The following is a 16,493-nucleotide window of genomic DNA, read 5'->3' on the forward strand; positions in this document are numbered from 1 at the left end:
GAAAAAATATTCAAATTATTGAGAGATTCAAATTAACGAGTGTCAAATTATCGAGAGTCGACTGTATATATATACTTTAGTGTCACATAAAAAATATACACATAAATAATTAATTGATTAAAAACAACCTAACGTTTGCATATTCTATGGGCTTCATACTTTCGATTGGTATAGAATTTATCTAATAATCATACCGGTGAAATGTTTAATTTTTTTTTTTTTAATTTTAATTAAAATACTCTGGACTGAAATTTGCTAGGCAACCCATATGTATTATATTTATTGACATATTAAATTAAATATAAAATAAGTTTCATTAAATAAGCATCTCGGTGAAGGTCGTTGTCTACGGGATCTTAGACCAATAATTACTTTATAATTGGTACAACAACAAAAATGTCGTCTTCTAACGACTTAACTTTATTTCGAAGCTATTTCAATATCAGTCGAATTACGTAAAGCGAAATCGCAGTATTAAGATCAAAATCGGCTGCACTTACGCGATAAGTTTCCATTTAATATGCCCAATTACCTTATGGGCTTTAAATAATTTTAATTACGGCCAAATATACTAAATACATGTTTTGTAATTATCATGATAAATACATTTATCATAACCCAATATACAACAGTTTCACTAATTATGAAATGACTATAATTGAATTTCCGTATGATATTTCAGTAAATACAGCCTCATTTGCTATAATACAATTAACCAATTTAGTGATTGGACTTTCCATAGGTATTAAAAAATATAAGGATAAACGCGCTAATTTATTTATATTACTTGTTATTTAAGCGAGTATATATAGAGATCTATTACTACATACTAATAATTAGTGCAATCTTTAAAGGTATTTTTTCTAGATTATCAGTAACGTATGCCTGATACACTAAGTTCTAAGGCCTGACGTTTTTACGATGTTTTCCGTACGTTGTTAATTACTATATAAAAATAACTACACAATTATCCTTAATGTTAAATGTAATTTATTATTTGCGTTTAGTTAGGTAGAAATAACGAATATTGTTTGCTAGACTAATGTATATTATATAAGTTTAGTAACTCATACATAACTGTTCACAACGAGGATACCAAGATTGAAATGGAAATGGCTGGTCATATAATACGAGGTATAGAAAAGTGGAACAAAAAGATCATATATTGGTACCCAAGAAATAAGAAAAGAAAACGAGGTAGACAGTTTCGAAGGTGGGAAGACGAAATAAAATCCGTAACTGGGAAAATATGGACATGGAAAGCTCAGAACAGAGCAGAGTGGAAAGAAATGGAGGAGGCCTTTGCCAAAGTTGGGCAAACAGATGGGTTGTCGGTGTCACCGACTCACTAGCGATAATAGTTTAAGTTTAAAATAATGTAAAATTTTCTGTCTGCTTTTATTATTACATAACCATTCCTTGCTCAACAAGAGTCACCAACAAAGTTACAAGTAATAAAATCAATTGCAATATAAAATCAATAAAAAGCTTACATCGATTTCAAAGCAAATATATCAGAAAATTACAATAAGAGCGTGGAAACTCATTTTTCGCTGGTTTTACAACAAGTTACATTGGTTGCATATAATCGAAATGCATGTGATAAGAATGTTATTGTTACTTCGCCGTACGATAAACACAATTTGTAATACGGGTTTATGTTTTTTTGGGATTGTATAGATTTATATATAAGAACTTACATAAAAAAGTAAATCAATCAAAAATCAGTGAAGTTGCACTTTTTAACTACTTACGTCATTTTTCAACAGAAAGAGACGAAGAATTATTTTTTTATTTTTTTATTTATTAGTTAAATTACAGCTAACATACATATTATAAAACAAAACATTTAGACAATATACAAGGCCAAAACTAATAACAGATAAGCAATATATATGAAACAGAAAACATAAGTAAATTAATATAAATAAAAATATATATATAAAAATATATATATAATATTTTAGTTAAATGAGTGCAATTAGGTCTATTTTAGGAATGTCTAATGATTTGTTATAGCGAAGGAGGGCAAAAGAACTTGCAGGAACGAACACTGCCGCAGCATATAGACACAACATTTAATACAACAAATGAGTGCGGTGCCTAATGAAAGTATGCTTATAAGATTGTTTTTACTTTAGGCGAATACTACACATTATAACAATTTTTATTATATACAAATATTACATTATTATGAACTGAGGTTCTGTACTGCAGGTTGTATTGGACGTCAAACATTTGTTAAATTAAAATCATCACATGCTCTGTATAATTTATAACAATTAAGAAACTTGTATTGTAACAATTTGAAAATTAAGAACTCTTGTCCATGTAAAAAACAAAGAAGGTATCAAATAGTCACTTCTTCATTGTCTTTATCCTTCTGTGTAACATTATTGTTTAGCTTATAAGCTCATCCAAAACACAAACGCCTCTTAGAATAATAAAAAAATAGATTATTAACAACCGTAAGCAACTCAAATCACTTAAAAGAAGTTTTTATTTCAATTAGAGTATGCTCTCTCATTGAAATTTCTTTTTGAAACCATGCCTTCCTATTCGTAATAGCTGTAAAATGACCTGATAGCAAGCATCACCGAAACATAGCCTTTATATCGAACAATTATCCGTTGTATTTGCCAGTGCGTTACCTTTTATAAAGGCCATTAGCTCGTTACTCCTGCATAGTTTGCTAAATGTTCTATGAATAAATAACATTACATGAATGCAATTCTATTGTATATACCATGACACATGTTATTGTAATTGCTTTACGAACTCTGGGTATATACTATCGTGTATACCTTTCCAAATTTGACTAACAAAATAGCGACTAAAACCTATAAACCTGTAATAGTATGTAGTATTTAAATTTTTTCAGTACTTATTACTTATTGAGTATTCACTCATGAAACATCATAATAATAACCCAAAGTTTTACACATTATTTAAACAATTAATAAAATACTTTAGCGTAAGTTAGGTATACAACACTTCTCAGCTGCTTGGCAGTGCATGTCCTACTTTAGTTAACAGTGGCGCTACAACCTTTTAGGACGGGGCCTCAGATTTTATGTATCTGTTTCATTATTTTTTCTAATAGGCAATGAATTTCTAATCAGCCTTCTGTTCTTGACACAGTGTCCGTGACACACACCGTCGACTTTTTTGGTCTATGGGCGCACACATAGACAAAAATTCCATTGGTGCACAGCCGGTAATCGAACCACGGCTTCACGAATGAGAGTCCCTAGTCTGAAGCCTAGTTCAACGCTGCTCTTTTAGAGTAACTGATTAGATATTGATAAATAGCTACATCGTATCAAGACAATCTAATAATGTGAACCGCATACATTTTTTATTGGAACGAGCGTATCTAATCAATTAAGTGGCGTCTTCGTAATTTCAATTCATTAGTAGATTGGCCTGCAACAATTGCCGCAACGTGATGATATCATACATATAGATTATTTATACTTGTGACCTTGCTACATATATAAATTATATTAATCGTTAAAGAAAGTGTTACAATGTCGATGTAATAATTAGGGTTTATTGTGGATATTTTGACAAGGAACAAAAGAGATTTTTAGATGACGCAATTTTATTTATGGGACGTGTAGGGGGGGGGGTCAATACAAGCTTTAACCCAAATTTGTGAGGTTGGCACCCTTGTCCCCCGGCCGCCATCTTGGAAAATGGGGTGAAAACACGTTTTTGGCTATACCTCCTAAACTTTCCATCGTACAAAAAATTTGTAAAGACATATTTCGTAGCAAATCGCTTTGCCTACAATTATGTCCTCTAACAAATGTTCAGTTTGGCCCTAAAATTGTAACATTTCAATGGACTAATAGTTCTTGAAGTAATGTGAAACTATTTATATCCGAGGTGGGAATGACGTTTTCACATCCCCCGACCCACAGCACGAGGGTATGTTGTACCCAACTCACTCTAGGTAAACCCTCTGTTACTCAAAGAGCCGGGTGCGCAATACCAACTCGGGTGCTTACTACAATGCCGCAATCAAGGGCTCCTACGTACGCATTCGCCTTCTACTAACCAACACCAAGCGTTTAAAACTAAAACATTAGCATTACAATATTAATAGATTCCCTAAAAGCAAATGCCTGTAAAATTATGAATACATAAGCATTACATTATATGTAACAATCTGAGCTCTTAAATAATTACTATTTCATAAAACGCTGTAATCGAAATATCACTTGAAATTATAATTAGACAGATAGAAAGCGATTTTTTTATAACAGATTCAACTTATAGCAGAAATAATAGCTTCTATGAATTCTCCTAAGTATATATCAAGTTGGTGTATATTTATTCCAAAACCTCGGATAAAAACACTACTAGACTTTGTTGGGCCTCAGATTTCCGTATTTTTTCACATTATCCGTTATAGTCAGTGATGCTAGAAGGAATTTAGATTGAAATATAGTAATAGCTTCGATCCTGTGCTAGGTAGCACTGTGATCTCAAAAAGGTTCCTTTAGTACTCACTACGGCAAACGTTACTAGAGAAGATCATGTAACTGATTATTGAGAAGTAAATTTTAATAGTCGCGTGTAAGTAGTAGAATCCCGGGAACATATGTTAATTATTACTTGTTTTATACAGAATAATGTACAATCTATATACTATATATTTGTGAATATGTGAACACCATGTATCTACATAATAATTTAGTTATCTGCTGCATTGTTTTTATAACACCATGCGTCTATCATTTTAGTATAGTAGATTTTTACATTTATACAAAATACTCTAAAAACTATTTTAGCATACTTAATCTAAGTATGGAGTTTCTTGCTGATACTTCTTCATATGAAACTATCTTTTGCAAGGGGCAACTACAGTCATTTCTTTTTTAATATTTTCAACTTGTAATTTTGACTTTCAAAAGTGCATTTTAAATAGGCCTAATTGAAATAAATAATTTGACTCTTTTATATAATATATAAATGTCGTAATAAGCAGTCATAAAATAACAGATTGGTTAACTATTGAAATAAAAATATAGTTGCAATTTTCTTATAATGGAATACGATTTACCTATATCAATATATCTATGAATGCCTAAGGTATAAAGCTTACGGTCCACAAGAGGTGAATGCACACGCCTAGTGGTCATACAAACCAGTTTCAAGTGCGAGTCTGCAAAACTCTTCCTTTTTTGCTTGAGAAGTACGAGAATAAAAATAATGTACGTGAGGTATTTTAGATAATAATTGTCTTGGTTCTATTTTGCTGCACCGTGGATCAAGCAACGCTGCAACTATTTATGAGCCCTACAACCCTTCACATATAGCATCTGTTTCATTGATAATTATCACAAAATAATTATACTAAAAATACAAGTAATATTGATGATAAATTATTTTGTGTTTATTTATTTTATTAATGTTTAAATATTTAACTTAATGGTTTTCGAAATTTTAATCATCAAATACTAGAATTTGATGCATGGACACGGCTAGGAACTGACGTTTGTATCATTTAAGGAATGATATAAATAAAATACTTTTTTGAAATTTATACAAGTCTATAGGTACATAGAAACACCTTTATTCAGGTCTATTAATATTATTATTAGTACAACTGATTTAAATAGTTGAGAGAAAATTTCTGAAGACATAGAGTTGCACAATATTTATGGAATCACCCATATTAGTTTTCTATTAATAGAAATGATCAATATTCTGTGCCTGAGAAATCTTCGATTTTGGATTTGGGCCTTGTTAGGTTTTCTTACGATATCTTCACCGTAAACGTAAGTATTCATTGCTCACATACAATGAAATATCAATTAAAGCACGTGATTAGGCAGCATGACAACGTAGGCACGAATTACTTCCGAATATAATGGATAAATATATCTATGTTTTGCAATAAAATGTTCGTTTATGAATACAATGACTTACTGAAGTAAACCGCGTATATTAAGATTTTTTGTCGGAATGTGCGAATTAATAAATAAAATATTTTATCTAGAATATAAATCTCAAGACGTTTTAAAAATTCCTCAACCTTCAATTTTCTTTGGTTAGCCAGTTAAAAAGTTGTGTTGACAGCATTCCTTCGATACTTTTTGTTTCTTTATGAGGATAAAAGGCTAAAAATAATAAGTTCTAGACTAGCCAAGTCTATGGACATTGATTGTTCCAGTACTGACAGCAAACTCTTTTTTGTGGTTATTATGATAATATATTTTATTTTTCATAGAGCAGAGGCAAAACGAGCTAAAGGATCACCTGATGTTAAGTGATACCGCCCCGCCCATGGATGATCTCAATGCTCGCGAGTTCGTTGCCGGCCTTTTAAGAATTGGTACGCTCTTGTATTTTCTTACCATATCACTATTTGGTCTCAGCCTATGCGTAAATAAAGCCAGACTATTCAAGACAAGCAGTTTTAACTTCTGTATGCAACTCTCATCGCTGAAGTCGAAGGATATACCCCGTTCACCAAAGGCCTTTCTGTCTATGCATCCTGAGGAAACCGGTATGCCTTATACCCAAAAAGTCAACAGCAGGCATTCGACTCAAAAGGCTAACATGATAACAAAACATTTACATAAATCTGAGGCCGAGACCTAAAAAGATAGCGCCACTGATTTTTTTAAATAAAATCTTTTCACATGTAACTAATATATTGATTTATTTACTAATATGTAGGTACTCTGACGTAGATACCTTTTTTAATCTTCATCAAATTGATGGGTACCAAGCAATTAAAGAAGAGATTCGTAGAAGAACTAAACTAAAGTCAATGGCAATGGTTGGGGCATATTTCCCGAAGAACGGATGGCCGATGGAGCGAAAAAAGATCTGGAGTAGAGGCCGAAGACCGGTCCGCTAAGCGTTGGATGGCCTCCCTCTAGGTGGACAGATGACTTGGACCTGGAGGGAAGGCGTTATGTGCAAAGCTAGGGGAACCGGTCGTACTGGAAATTTAGGGTGGAGGCCTATGTCCAACAGTGGACGTCAACAGGCTGAAACAAAAGCAATAATTTACGAAATATTGCAAAAGAAAAACTGACGATATTGCAATTTTAATTTTTTGGCGTTCTCAGCTTCACGTATCAGAAGACCTCGAATTTACTATTAGTAAATTAAAATCTTAATACATTTAGTTAACATATAAAAGTATTGGTAAATATTTCAAGATTACTTGATCAGGTGAGTTTGCAGTTCGTACCTTTGACCGTATCTTGCCCGGGGCTCCGAAGACCGTGGGAAAGTTCAAACTTCTAAGAAATGATTGTTCAGTAACAAAGTGGTACGAGAGAATTACTTGATTGAAGTGGACATCAATGGATGGCCTCGTTAGAGATTATGTTTATTGATGATTAATAATTTTACCGATGAATACTTATATATAATACGGCCCCGTGTATTGATTGCACAGAGAAATCAACTAGCTATTAAAATCTTACAACATTTTATGTTAACGTTTTTATTATAGATCTAGAATAATCTACATTTCCCCGTATTTGTCAGTTTAAAATTGCTGATTAAATTATCAATAAATTTGTTAAGTTTTGATTGGATTACAAATTAATAATACGGTGTTTGGTAAGTGTTTTCAAATATCATTATTTCTTTTCCACATAACCGCTTATAAACTGATCCGCGTTCAACATCTCTATATATATAAAATTCTTGTGTCACAATGTTCGATCCCATACTCCTCCGCAACGGGTCGACCGATTCTTATGAAATTTTGTATGCATATTCAGTGAGTCTGCGAATCGGCTATTTTGTATATTTAAACCTCTAAGTGATAAGGGGACCCAAAAAAATTTTTATTTGTTTTTATTTTTTATACATACAAAAATACATACAACCCTAAATTTCCACTCCTCTACGATCAACCCCTTTTTTTATAGTAGATAGTTACTTTTATTGAACTAAAAAAAAGTTTCCTAGAAATAATATACATGACAAAACAACGTTTGCCGGTTCAGCTGGTTTTTATATAATATAATGTACTTATTAAAACAGTAATAAACTTTCCTCAAATTCTAATATTCCCCGAGACGAACTGGGCCACAGATCCAAGTTCTTTGTTTCATAATTATGAAATAAATTTTAGTCCTAGAGTTTATTCAAGACATGAAAGGGAACGAGTGTAAATACGTTTAAATAAGCTTCATTTTACGTAAATGATTCAATGAATGTGTAGCAATCCCTTTCATTAGTTATTTAAATTACTACTGTATATTTAAATATATGGTCTCTTATAGCAATTGATACACATCTCTGCCCTTAAAATTATAGTTTCATTAAGTAATCGTGTAGGACGATAATATAATATATCTGAGGACAACATAAGGATGTTTTCCAAAATATGGCAACCTTTAGCAACGGCCAGCTCACAGCGCCCTAAATGTTGTCATACAGAAATCTCCGCAAAACGACGGACTTGGAGGTGTTCCAATCAAGGTGCCCCGAGACTCCTGCATAATCAGTATCATCAGATTCAGGCGACCGATTTTAAGATCGTTACCATCTATCTATTTGTTACAATTCATTACAATTGGATTTTTCATTCGAACTGACTTCGCGCGCATCATAAAAAAACATGTCCACACAGGAAGTATATTAGACCAATAATTGACGCGACATAACGTTAGTTAATAAAGTGTAATTACATTTGTTATCAAGTACACACATCTGTTGTTAAAGTGACTGTTGTATCAACGCATTAATAACCACCTAATCATGACACCATGTCGGTGTTAAAATTTTCTAAAAAAAGATATTTCGATTGCCCGCATATATAATCGAGAACCTCAGTTCCGTTGTAATAGAGCATACATTCGTTTCTTTCGTAAAGGCAATTTCCCTTTTCCGATGCCCTCACATTAATCTACATCGGAAGTTTGCCCGCGATTACGAGTGGCGACGATAATGGCCGAGCAACAATGGTCATTCGTCGACCGCCTCGTTTGGTTTGTTGGCTTAATAAAGAAAATCGTAAAATGCATTTCTGATGAACAACTTGTCAACATTTCGACGAATCAGTACATAAACTTTTGTGGAAAAAGACCAATTCTTATTACAACGTATTTAGCCGGTTTATGCTTTAAAAATTTTGACTGTTTTGCCACTATTCTATTTCGCGTAAAATAATTATACAATTCAAACAAATTCGGGTTTTTTGAACACATAACTCAAGAACGGCTAGACAGATTTCGATGATTTTTTGTTGTATTTGGCTCCGTTCCGAATAGGAGAATAACATTGTAAATTGACAGAAAAAATCTAATACACAATGATCATGGGTAAGTCACAGATTTAACGTTCAAACAGTGAAATCTCCTGTCAAATTAAAGAACGGTTTCGAATCGACAAGATATATATCCACAATATTCAGATAATGGAGTACCTATTTACGATTTTTCTAATGATAATGACAGTAATGAAAAAGTATAAATATATTAGTTGTCCAATATTTATGCGTGCGTTTAGTAACACGACATTCATGATTCAATGATTGACGGTACGAAGGTAATGTAGTTTATGTTGAAAAAAAATCTGTATTTTCATAGTAAATAACTTTACACGAAAAACCTTTATTGCATACGGAACAAACTTCTCAGTTTATAGTAGTATCTGTGTGGATCTCTGCAGATCCACGTAGTGATAAAAAACAAATAAATATATTTTACGTAAAAGTTACGAAATACATAAAATTGAACACTGTATGCATCAGGATACGTATTATCAGTGGGACTTTGTATTTCAAAATGAAATAGCATGTTATCATATCATATTTCCGATAATTTAACACTAATGATAAAACTAGAATGTTTGTTTAGTTAATTTATTACAGAGAAACAGTTTAGGTTGCTGCGCAATTAATATTAAACATGAAGTATACAATTAATTCATTAATACTTTAAAAACAGCTTGTGATACTGAATTCTAGAAAAATCTTCTAAATTCTATTCACTGAGACATCAATAAACATTACGATCTAGCCTATCTTTATACTAATAAATAATTTAAATCTAGCCAAGCCTGGTTTTAAAATATATATAATATATATAGACATTATTCTTAAAATCTTTGAATTTTTAGTAGTTATCCAACAAAAACAAACGTATATACATACCTCTTTCGTAAATAGCGATACTTATATATATACATACATATTTATTAATTAAATATATCGACATATTGATTTGATAATAAATGTAAGAAAGTATTATTATAACAAATATCAATGTTCTAAACAAGGATACTTCCGCTAATAGTAAAAATTATGATTCAATAAAACTTCGCGATAGAACGGTAAACCAGAAGTAAAATAAATATATAAACTCCGCTATTTGTGTTATATTATAATACAACCTGTTATTCCTACTCAAAAAACTTGGCGATTAAAAAGAGTGGCGGAGAGTTTATTGCCAGTTCTTCTCTTCCGTTCTACGCCTTTGATTTGACAACTGGCAGTACCTAAATGTAAAATAAGAAGCATTTAATGTATATTTCTTTTTTGACGTTCATAAGTGTACACCTATATGAATAAATGATTTTTGAAAAAAATATTAAAATATAACAAGAACAGTGTAGGTATCAAAATATACAGAACAAGCGCAAATTATTTCACAAACACAGTCTAAAGCTTGCGAATCTGAAGGTTCGAAGACCTAAAAAATATTCTTAAAAAACCTGTAGAATGTGCAATTAGACAACCATTAAAGCCTAACAGACGATAAGAGGCAGGAAACGTTGGCAATAAAAACAAATTCTAGTAAAACTACAGCGCTCGCCGCAAATCGTCTAGTTGCAGACCGAAGAAATTAACGTTAAATTTCAGAGGAGTTTCTTAAACGTTTTCATCAGGCTGTACTATAAATATGTACTATTTTAGTACAGTCAAGACTAATCAAAATAAAATTCTCAGGAATCCCTTTCGCCCAGTCCTATACTTCCCAAAAGTATAATGACACTCCCAAAATGCCATTGTTATGTCATTCGTTAGATTATTATATATAAAACAATAATAATTCAATGGTTGCCTGGAATAGGTCGCTCGAAAGCGATAAGGCCGCCAGTTGCCCTCCTTTTCATTTAATTATGTCCCTTTTATTATATTTCTGTATGCAACGAAGTGTTAATAAATAAATTAAAATAATATTTCTGCTCTCTTACTTTTATACGTTCCTTAAGGTTACATTAACCTATACGGAAAATAACAATATGATTATATGATTCCACGTAAACTCCTGACACTCCTCACTACATGAAAAACTAACAAAAATACCAAATATAATCTTAAGAACTACATTGATGAACTATAAAAAAAGTATTCGTAATCTTCTTTTCAATGTCTGTCAATAACAGGTTCCTACTGTCGCATTTTGTACCTATCACCTAAACATTGTAAACCAATTATTATAATATTATTGCAATCAATGTCGACGCTTCGGTGGACGGAGAAATTGTCACCAACTTATGTTCCACTGTCACATAATTTTTTGTATTTTTTAAATAAATGAATGCAAGCGATAAGGCCGCCAGTTGCCCTTCTTTTATTTAATGATGTTCAATTTTTATATTGTAATGCAACGAAGTGTTAATAAATAAATAAAGGTATGCTAGAATTAGACAAAAAATAGAAGCATTGTGTAAATTTATTTAAATCCACCAGTCTATATATAGTATCGATCCGGCACTGAATTAAAACAAATGGAAAAAGATTAAAAATAAGCCTACATCCACAATTTCCCACGTCAATCGTTCCGGGTGGAAACGAAACAATTCTTGCTACGTATACGCGATAAAATACAGTGTTGCGTCGTCTCTATTGTTTTAATTAGACACTTTATTGTAGGTTTAGAATTATAACCTGGTTGCAACGTAATAAATCAATTCTGGGTATAAATAATATAAGTGTAGTAGAACAATGCTATTAATGAAATATCACTTACACTCAACTAAAATTACAACAAGGATTTGATGAAATAATTGGAATTTTATATTTTAACATAGATTTTTTTTTATAGAACGGGGTGCCAACGGGCAGGAGGCTCACCTGATGTTAAGTGATACCGCCGCCCATGGACACTCTCAATGCCAGAGATAAGATGTCAAAATTTTACTAGACGCTTTTGCCGACGTATATTTTGCAAAGATGCTTATTCGTCAATTCATCAGGCTCGGTCCGAGTAGTTTATTATATTCTAGTTTTCTTGTCATAAAATTTTACCTTTATTCCCTAGTAAGTAATACGCAAATGTTGGTCCAATGTGCATACAAAGCGACCTTCAACATACACGCAATTAATTAGGTATTAAATTGTTCGTAACATTAATCTCCGGTGGGAGATTAGAACGTGGGTATTTACGAACTTTGTAACTACCCACGTTTTAGGATGCATTGTATTGTATAATTAAACACAGGCTTTATATCACAAAGCATTGTACAGCTGCTATAGTCAAAACAAAACCTAGCGCCGAGTTGACATTAGAGAAATACGATCGCTATGCATAATTTTGATTGCCCCTTAAACAATGAGCGCCAAAATTAAGCACCATACTTCAAATTAATCTGACGCAAACTTGGGCTATTAAACATCGAATCATAATAAAGCTGTGTGCAAAATTGTGAAGGTAAGTTAAATTTTGAAGCGATATTAAGTTCTAAATTTGCGGTAATTTAAATTTCTAATAAAATCTCCTTGTCAAGAGAGAGAGGTCAATAATTATTTATGTCGGCGATTTAAAATAAATTATGGTTATGTTAAGTTTAAAGTATTTTAGAGGCTTCGTTGAAATAATTAGAAGCGTATATTTCAAGTATAAACTTTAAATACAAACCCAAATGAAAAATAATGAACTATCTATAGAAAAAGTAGTAATTCATTTTTACTGATAAGTAAATAAAACTACTAAAAATTGTAGTCACAGAACTAAGTGGGATACAGCTTTTCTACCGTAAAAGCAAGATTGATAAAACATGAATTTTGTACATTGTAAAATACATCTTAGTACAAAGAAATAGACCATTACAATTTTAAAAAATCACGGATTATTTATTTTTGTCTACTGGCAACTCTATAAATATTTAACTTATTACTAAATTATTCCAGAAACGTCACTCCAACTTGAATTTAGTTTCAAGACTGTCAAACCATATTTTTTCAATTGGAAATTTGACATTATCTCATAAGTTATGGATTATGGAATACAATTCAAGACTCATAATAGGATAACGCCAACTAGAATTGTATTTCAAAACTAATATGAGTCAAATAAGTTTTGACATCTGTCACCTGACGTCAAACCTAACTCGGTTGACAATTTACCGGGCATTTGCACTTCCTAATAGCTTTCAACACTAAGAGACCCAACATGGAAAGTAACAACTTTGCAAACTATTTTCAACTTGCTGCATCACTTCCTCGAAAATAAATTTAAATTTCCTGTCATCATTATTCGTCGGAAATGTTACGATAAATCCTGTCTAAATTATGATTTTTAAAGTTTTAAACCCACAAATTTTTACTTTCTATTTAATTCAATTTAATATTTGTCATAAGTCGTGCGTCGGTGTCACCTAAGCCATAAATATTTTCTTAAATAAAAGTTTTTATTAAGCAGAAAGAGCACCTGAAAGCTAGCAACTGTAGTGAAGTGGCACAGGACGGTGTAAGTGTGTGACTGCCTTTAGGACGAATCCTAGGGGTAGAAGACGGGGAGTAAATAGGGGAAGATATGCCCATCTTCTACCTCCTATGTAGTGTATACTGCACCGGAGGTTTTTGAGTGTAACATGCTGTTGAGGTCCCGGTAGAACTGTTTGTAGTCACTACTCGAGGTGGTTTTAGTGGGTATTGCTCACTCAGTCTCTGAATAGCAGAGATTTTAGCGTGGGTCGAGTCACACATACCCCTGCAACTTTTGAGGATCAGGGGATGCGCAAATGCATTTCCACCACGGATATAAATAAAAAGTGTGTGACTGCCACACGACAAACATAGGTAGAGAGGACTCTACCCACTAAGTTCCACTTCACCTAGATCAACACTAACTATGCAAAAAAACTTGATTTTGTATCACGCAGCCCGGACATCCAACGACCAATATCTAAGCCTTGACTTGTTTAAGCTATCGAAATATGGCTCAAATGAGTATTAAGAAAACCCATAACGCAAAATCACCTGCTTCAGAGCATACCCCACATACACACCTTCACGTACATATCCTCACTTTTACACCATCAAACATCACAGCCAAATCAGGTATTACTTAGTTAAGGGTATTGAATAGATTTTATTGTTTTTTTTTCATTTTGTAAATGTTTGAACCTTTTTGTAAATTATTATGCTATATTTTAGTGAAATTGTTTGAATATATATTTTTTGTTAGCTAAAGCTACGAAATCAAAAAATAAATTTGATTTAAGTATAACACAATATATAACGTGGCTTTAACACATGACTCATTTCTGCATATAATCAAAAAAGTAAATTACAATATTAACTCTTCTTTTTTTATAATTAATTGTCTCTGAACAAAGACATCATTCAATATTACGATCTAGCCTAACTTAAGATTAATAAGTAATTAAAATATAAATAAAATACCTACAGTATCTATAAGGGGAAGACACTTTGTTCTTGTGTAATATTTTTTCACTGCTTAGCACTTAAGACGTGCACTCACACTAATTCACTAATTATTTTATTTATGCGTGTATAAGTCATTGAAAAATTATAATTTTCTCCGGAATAAATTGCATTTACCACACACAATTTACATTCTATATACACGATACTTATGAGGTGACAAGGCTCACTGTGAAGGCTCCATGTTAGTTTAATAGATAAAAATAAATAAATGTATTTTATATGTAAATCAGGTAACGTGTATTTTATTTTAAACATAGTATAGAAAGTCTGACATGTATATATTCCTTTTAATTTCAGCTAGGTACTAACAAATAGCTGAATTTAAAATACCCAACACTATGAATTCTTTATTAACAGTATTAGATTATTTCGAACCCAAGGATGCTAATTAAATATTGTTTTTCCACGTCAATACTGCATTCACTTAAGCATATAAAAAGGTATTTCCGATGACGAATCGGTGGCCTTTGAGTTCATTATGTACTTACTATCTACTGTATTATGTACCAACATAAATAAATCCAACCAAGAATAACGAAGTATACGGTATCAACATTCTTTTAACTTATAACCTGTTGGAAAAATATGTAAATATTTGTATATCGATACAAAAAAATCTTAAATTGCGAAAATAATTAAGCAATACTACTTTATATGAATTAATAATTAATTAATGGAAGATATCTGATGTTAGTGGGTATCAAAAATGTATAATCATTAAAAAAAGGCGATAAATTGGAATGTTATTAATTGTAATAACGAATCTATCGGAAAACTTTAAGGATAAAAAGCAAAAAAACTAGTCAGTAATGTATAAATTATGTAGGTACATATTAAAGTAAATTCTAATGAGTTTGATATAAATCTACAGATATAAAATACATCATATATTATCTGCACTATCTAATCAAAATATTTGGATTACTATCGGCGTATAAATTCGTATTTATGGTATTTCTTAATTCACCGTTACATAAGGGTCAATAAACTAAGGTTAGAAATAAATCAGCCGATCATAATCCTTCAAGTTCAACATCATAAGGACCGGACAAGTGACATTCCGTGTGCAATCATTATTATTCGCAATGTACTGACCTTGAATTAAATGCCGATGGACACAATCCAGAAGGTTTTAAAACTTATTGTTTTAAGCACATGACACTATGAATTCACTTAAATTCGAAAGCTCGCGTACTTGATAAATACGTTCGCAGCGTACGTCCACACGTGACGGCGCGCCGAGTACGACTGGCGAAGCGATGATTCAAAGATACACCCGATTCTCGAGGTACGGAGGACGGCTGCCTTATTACCTTTCTAGTGACAATCACAATCGCTAATTGTACAATTTCTGAGGCTTTACGAATAAAATACGGATAGACTGAGTTTGTTTTTCAATTTTTGTTCTGGCCGCGTCACCAACATTGCATTCCACACATGCCAAATCTAGAAGTCTTTTTTTATATAATTAAGATGACCAACTATACTCATTTACTGAGTTTTGTACTCTTTTTTCGCAAACCATACTCTTTTCAAATCCTGTAGCTACTATGAAAGTACGAAAGTCGAAGAGTAAATTTATATTTAAATGAAGAAAGATTGAAGAAATGGAACGATGAGAAAATATAACGGAATCTTTCGGCATTTAGAGTAGAATATATCCGACATGAAAATTTGAAAGTTTTAATATAAATTTTCTTATGTTGTCCAGACACTAATGCTCTGTTGAAAGGGTATTTTCACTAGGGAATGATTATTGGAGCAGTGAGTAGTCGCAACTTTCTGTAAAAACATTATCTGCCGTCTTAACAGCAAATTTAATATGCAAAAT

General features: G+C 32.0%; 1 protein-coding gene across 5 annotated transcripts in view; it reads right to left on the minus strand.

The window, feature by feature from the left end:
* The window catches only part of LOC125054159 (putative polypeptide N-acetylgalactosaminyltransferase 9), a 143,460-nt gene extending 127,539 nt beyond the window's left edge, over positions 1-15,921 (minus strand). For all 5 annotated transcript variants that reach the window (XM_047655888.1, XM_047655889.1, XM_047655891.1 and 2 more), the window contains exon 1: positions 15,758-15,921. The gene's annotated coding sequence lies outside the window, so the exon portion shown is untranslated. The remainder of the gene's footprint in view (positions 1-15,757) is intronic.
* Between the last annotated feature and the right edge of the window lie 572 nt (positions 15,922-16,493).

This window comes from Pieris napi, chromosome 11 (assembly GCF_905475465.1).
Source record: "Pieris napi chromosome 11, ilPieNapi1.2, whole genome shotgun sequence".
In the NCBI taxonomy this organism is placed as follows: domain Eukaryota; kingdom Metazoa; phylum Arthropoda; class Insecta; order Lepidoptera; family Pieridae; genus Pieris; species Pieris napi.